The sequence below is a fragment of the Penaeus monodon genome, chromosome 10 (assembly GCF_015228065.2).
Source record: "Penaeus monodon isolate SGIC_2016 chromosome 10, NSTDA_Pmon_1, whole genome shotgun sequence".
Classification (NCBI taxonomy): Eukaryota; Metazoa; Arthropoda; class Malacostraca; order Decapoda; family Penaeidae; genus Penaeus; species Penaeus monodon.
Window position 1 is genome coordinate 32,528,344 of NC_051395.1, and position 7,861 is coordinate 32,536,204.

Below are 7,861 nucleotides of genomic sequence, written 5' to 3' on the forward strand. Positions count from 1 at the left end.
CTCGTTCTCGCGTGCGTTGTTCTTGGTGCATCTTCATGGCTACTCATCCCTGTCATCCTCTTCTTCCTGATCCTCGGTGTAATCTGTCTGTCCTCAACATCCACATGTCCTTGAAAGTCTCGCACAGGTCCTCCTTAAATCGGATTCGTCTAGACTTCCTTGTAGTCCTTGTCTAGGCCTAACTCGGCGGTATCCTCGTCCACACGTCCTCACAGATCTCATCCAGGTCCTTCTCGGCGGCATGTTTGTCCTCACGTCCTCATAATCTTCGTCTGAATCTACGGGCGTCTGGGCCGGAGGCGGCATCTCAGGGCGGCTGATACCTGCGCTGACGAGCTCCTGGAATTGACTTGATCTGTGGTCGTCCAGGCAGGTGGCACCCATCCACAGCATCCTGGGGCGACTGGTGCCTGCGCTGGCGAGTTCCAGGTCCTTCACTGAATCTACGGGCGTCTCGGCAGGCGGCGCCCGTCCACTACAACATGGGACGGTTTAACACCTGGTCTAATGAACATCCTGGTCCGCAGACTTCCGGTGACGTCCTTCCCACAACATCCTAAGGTGACCGGTTCTGCAGCAGGGTCCTCCTTTGGTGCTGTGTCGGTTATCATCGGTCCGACTGCTATATATAGTCAGGGAACCAGATCATACACGTAAGGGCCAGATAGTAAGAGAAAAAGAAAGGCAACAGAGAAGAGAGGGTGTTAAGTACCACTAGCCAGTTATTAATTTAACTTTGCAGTTTTTAATGTTCGTTTCTAATTTATTTTCGTTTTTTTTTCGTTTTGCGTTTTACTTGACAAAGGTAAAGAAGAAACTAGGAGAGGGAGACGTCAGTAGTGATCCACATGGACCTGGCTTGAACTACCAACCGTCCCTCTAATAGTTGAGAGTAGATAAGGGGAAACGACAATGGCAATCTGCAGGGATTTACTTGAACCATTTGTCGTCACACAGAGAAGAAATAAATGTAAAATCATGTACGAATCACTCATCATGACTGACAAAATTGCAGGCAAAAGAGATACCTCATAGATCTTTACGCCTGCAAATACGACAGCAACAAACCCTATTAATGAAAAGGTTTCACTGTCTTTTGTTCTGCATGGATGAGTGAGTGGGTGAGTGAGTAAGTATTTGTGTGTGTGTGAGTGACAGCAAGCATGAATGAGAATGAAAGTGGGAGTGACCTCACACAGAGAATGAATCACAAGCACGAATATTAACATTCAATATTACAAACTGAGATAAATTAGCAATGCTAGCTATATAAAATTATTTCAACATTGAATTCAACATTTAATGATATGCAACAGAATGGACACATTAATGAATGGTGACGTGAAAAAATATTCCCAAGCTTTTTAGCAAGCAAATCTCGGGGTCTAGATATACATGTTAGACTTCATCGACCGAAGCGAACCGAGCTTGGAAAATCTATAAATAACTTGCTCTTTCCTACGTATCTGTAATACGCAGTACTATCAAACGTCGGACCGGAGATCTATTAGGCATTTACGCAACCCCGGGATATATCGGGCAATACTGTGCACTATGATATGGGGGGAGATCCTATGCTATAATCAAAATAAATTTATATAATATATATATATATATATATATATATATATATATATATATAATATAATATATATATATTTTATATACATATATATATATATATACACACACCCACACACACAACACACACATACACATACACATACACACACACACACACACACACACACACACACACACACACACACACACACACACACACACACACACACACACACACACACACACACATATGTATGTATGCATTTATACATGTATTTATATATATAATAAGATTATGAGCTTCTGAGTTCTTTTATTGTATATAAACGAGAAGGAAGATGCATGTTTCGTAAATAAATACATAATGTGTGGCAAATATTAAGAACAAAATTCTCTTGTGGCGAAACAATACCATACAAATGTATGTTAATTTGTTAATTTATCATTATTGCTATTATTTTGCGTTTTACTCAATGGCGAAAAAGTATGTGTAAGATATGCATTATGACATTTTTCCAGTATGGTTTCACAGTAAATTCTGAAGATGTTTCTTAAAACCTCTCTCTCTTCTCTCTCTCTCTCTGTGCGTATGTATGCTGTTAATAATAAGCATTGTACAATTAGCTTTATGATTTATTTATATCTTGTCCATCCATATAAAATAATTGCAAAAATAGGGTGGATTAACAATCAGTAAACTGCAAGGTCTTTAAAATGTCTCAACTAGTGGCACTCACGGTATCCATAACCATGGTGTCCGTGATGCCAAGGACGCCATGTGTGATGGCCATGGTGTCTTAGGTATTGGTCAGGGTATCCGTAGAAACCATAGGATTCATGATAATCATGGTGGTGATACCTTGGGCGACCGAACCGGGACGACCATCCGTGTCTCCTCTCTTGGCCACATCCTCGGGAATGGTGGTTGAAGTGCGCGTGGTGAGGAGGACATCCGGGAAACGCGTGCGGTCCAAATGAACCCATGTAATGTCCTGGACGTCCTGCCGAGTGATCTTGTTCCTGGCGAGGATGATGTCCCCAGCGTTGGCCCTGTTCGCATCGTGGCTGCTGCTGAGGTCCCTGGAAGCGGCTGTTCATATCCTCCTTGCTCATGGCTGGGGGCTCGGTCGGTCGTCCGGAAAGCCATGAAAACCACGACATGTTGGGTTGATAACTAGGTTTTTCAGAAAGTATTTGTTGGAGAATCGGGAACACCACTCAGTGTTTAAGATGTGTTGTAGTATACCCTTAATGGTCTTCGTAGAAGGTGTTTCCTAGATAAGACAGCCTTGAATCTGCTTATATACACCCAACAGCGACTGAACACTTGTAAGTTGCCAATAGCCTTATTGAACCATACTATCAGTTGTTAGTAATATCATCTAAGCGTACCTTATGTAATCATGCACTTTACTAGTTGGTATAATAATAACAATCTTAATTAATTCGGCTTATTAAGTTTTCAGTTTCATCGCATTTGAATCCCATACTAACGTGCATCTGGCAACCGTCCCGACGGTTGATCCTGGCTGACGACAAAAGGCATTTACCTGACGAAACGAATCTCGGGGACCCTTCGAGAACTTCCAGAACAAATAAGTGTGAACATTTATTTACATTAAGATAAGCAGCTAATGAGAAGCATATTGCACGTTATAAATGTAATATCAGAGACAAATTATACAGACAGAAATATATACAGACAAACACACACACACACACACACACACACACACACACACACACACACACACACACACACACACACACACACCCTCACACCAGCACCAAGTCCACACGCCGCCGCACTCACACACACAACACACACACCCCACACACACCACACACCAACACACCACACAACAACACTCAAGATACATATAATATATATATAATATATAATATGTTATTTGATATATTGTTATATTTTTATCTAAAAAAAAAAAAAAAATCATCTATATATATATATATATAATTATTATATAATATATATATTGATCTATCTTCTATCTATCTACTGTCATCTATCTATCTATTATCTTATCTATATATATATAATATATATGTCTCTTCTCTCTCTCTTCCTCCTCTCCTCCCTCTCTCTCTCCTCTCTCCTCTATATATATATTTTATTAATATATATATATATTTATATAATTATATATATATGCACGATGTATATTCATATCTTTAAAAATTGCACACACACACCACACACCCACACACCACACACACCCCCACACAAAACACACACACACAACACCCACACACACACACACACACACCACACACACACACAAACACACGCACACCACGCACACCACACGCAAACATAGTTGTATTTATTACCTATTCACGTATTATATGTATATATAAATAATATATATATATATTTTATATATATATATTATATATACATACATACCATAATAGCATGTACAAACCATATATATCATTATATGCTATGTATATTATTACTGTTATATATACTATACATATATATTTATATATATATTATATATTATATATATCTAAAATATATTTAATATTATATGTTTAACATAGTAACCAGACACACAAAACGCAACGCACCGCAAACCCCAACGTACAGACACCCTACACGCACAGACACGCACCGCAACACGCACACGCACACGCACAAAGCAAGCACACACACACACACACACACCACACACACACCACACACAAAAACACACACAAAACACACACACATATATATAATTATTATGCATGAATATAAATGCATTTATAATATATATATATATATATTATATATATATATTATATATAACAAACATATATATCTATATATTAACACACACACACACACACAAACCCCCACACAACACGCACACCGCACACGCCCCCACGCACACGCACACACACCAAACCACACACACACACAACACACACACACAAACACCACAACAACACCACACACACACCACAAACACCACACAAACACACACACCAAACACAAAACACACCCCACACACATATATAATTAATATGTATATAATATATATATTATATATATAATATAATATATATATGTGCATATATATATATATTTATAAAATTTTTATATATATATATATAAAATATATATAAATGCATTTATATTCATTATATGCATATAAATGCATTCATATATATATTATATATATATATATATATATATATATATTATATAAAATTTATAATTTTGCACACACACACAAACACACACACACACCACCACACACACACACACACACACACACCACACACAAAAACACACATACACACAACATACACATACACATCACAACATACACACACATACCCACACATACCCACACATGCACACCACACACACACACACCACACACACCACACACACACACACACACACACCCCACCAAAACACACACACACTCACAAACATGTATACTTATTATATTTATATATATATAAATATTATATTATATACATATGTATATATATATATAAAATTATATATATATTATATATATATATGTTTTATTTTATATATATATATGCATGTTTATATATATATATATTTTAATATATATATTTTATAAAATAATATATATATATATATATAATTTTATATATATTGCATATATTTCGAGGGTTCGAGTCACCGGCCGGCGCGTTGTTCCCTTGGCAAGTCACCGCCGTGGCACAAACCTCGGTTGATTAGGAAGGGCATCCAATCAAGCAAGGGTGGCACTGCCATATATAATCTCTCAGTAGTGAATTGAGAGAGGCCTATGTCCTGCAGTGGAATGAATGGCTGTTGAAAAAAAAATGTATATATATATATATATATATATATATATATATATATATATATAATTTTGATTGGTTTCCCCAGAGAATGCTCAGGATTTCATGGACAGAAAGAGTTACTAATGAGAAGTTTTAAGAAGAGCAGGAGTTAAAAGAACCTGATGAAAGTTATCAGAAAAGAACAGATGCAATTTTTAGGACACTAATGAGATGTAAGGATTGGAAAACTTCGTGTTAACAGGAAGATAGAAGGAAAGAGAAGCAGGGGTAGACAAAGGCAGAAGTTCATCACCAGCTTTAACAAAGATCTCAATATGGGCAGAAGTGACTTAGAACTGCTAAAGTTGTCAACAGACAGAACGGTATGAAAAACCATGAACGCTACTTAAAAAAAAAGCATATATATATATATATATATATATATATATATATATATATATATATATATATATATATATATATATATATAATATCATATTTTTTTTTTTTTTTTTTTTTTTTTTTTTTTTTTTTTTTTTTTTTTTTTTTTAACGGTAGGTTCATGTTTGAGCCGCCGTGGTCCAGCATGATACTTAATTGTAGTTTTCATGTTGTGATGCTCTTGGAGTGAGTACGTGGTAGGGTCCCCAGTTCCTTTCCACGGAGAGTGCCGGTGGTACCTTTTAGGTAATCATTCTCTCTATTCATCCGGGCTTGGGATATATATATATATATATATATATATATATATATGTATTTGTGTTTGGAGAGATATAGAGAGATATATATGTGTATGTGTGTGTGTATATACATATATATATATATAATATATATATATATAGTATATTATATAATATATTATATATTATTATATTATTTTTTATTTATTTATTTTTTTTTTTTTTATTTATTTTTTTTCGAATGCATATATATATATGCATATATATATGCATATATATATATATATATATATATATATATATATTATATATATATATCTATATATATATATAATCATATATATATATAATATATATATGTATTTTTTTTTTTACGGTAGGTTCATGTTTGAGCCGCCGTGATCACAGCATGATACATAATTGTAGTTTTCATGTTGTGATGCTCTTGGAGTGAGTACGTGGTAGGGTCCCCAGTTCCTTTCCACGGAGAGTGCCGGTGTTACCTTTTAGGTAATCATTCTCTCTATTTTATCCGGGCTTGGGACTCCAGAAATTCTTCTTTCTACGATTACAAGACACAGGTAAGGTGCAGCATGCAAGCTATCTGCCCCTTGGAGAAAAATGCGTAATATCCGCCCATCAGCACCTTCTTCACCCGAAGCTTCTGTTTGAGGAAGCCGCAGGGGACCCAGGCGCCTCCCTCCTCCCTCACCTTAAACAGGGTGAACACGATACAGTTGCGCTTCTTGCTTCTGGTGCCGAACTTTGGTGGCAGATCGCAGCCCACTTGATAGCCTGTTAATTCCCGACCCGAATAAATCCTGCCGAAGGAATGGATAACAGCGTCATCATACTTTAAAAATATATAACGACGTTTTTATACACTCACGGACATGGTGTATAGAGATTCCACGCACCCAACAATCTCTGCGTGCAAGAAAAGACTGCTGCGTCCTTTCGTCATTAGGATCTATATTTATACACGGCTGCTCATATATATGTATATGTATGTATGTATGTATATATGTATATGTATATGTATATGTATATATATATATATATATATATATATATATATATATATATATATATATACATACACATACATACACACACACACACACACCACACACACACACACACACACACACACACACACACACACACACACATACACACACACACATACATGTATACATATACATTTGTATATATATATATATATATATATATATATATATATTATATAAATATATATAAATATACATATATGTATATACATATATATATGTATATATATGCATATATATAATATATATATATAATATATTATATATTATATATATATATGTATATATATATATATATATATTAATATATATATATATATATATATATATATATATATATATATTATATATATATTATGCATACACACACCACCACACACACACACACACACACACACACACACACACACACACACACCCCACACACCACATTATATATTATATATATATATATATATTATTTATATATGTATATATATATATTATTTTTTATTTTCTTATCTATACGTATATATTTATATCTTATATATACTATATATATTATATCTATATATATTATATATCTGATATGTATATTTTTGTGTGTGTGTGTATATATATATATATATATATATATATATATATATATATATATATATATATATATATCATATATATACATGCATCAAATTTTTTTTATTGTTTTTTTTTCAAATATATTTAACACGGTGAAAGTCTGTTACATGGGATGGCATGTGTCCTCAAAAAAAAATT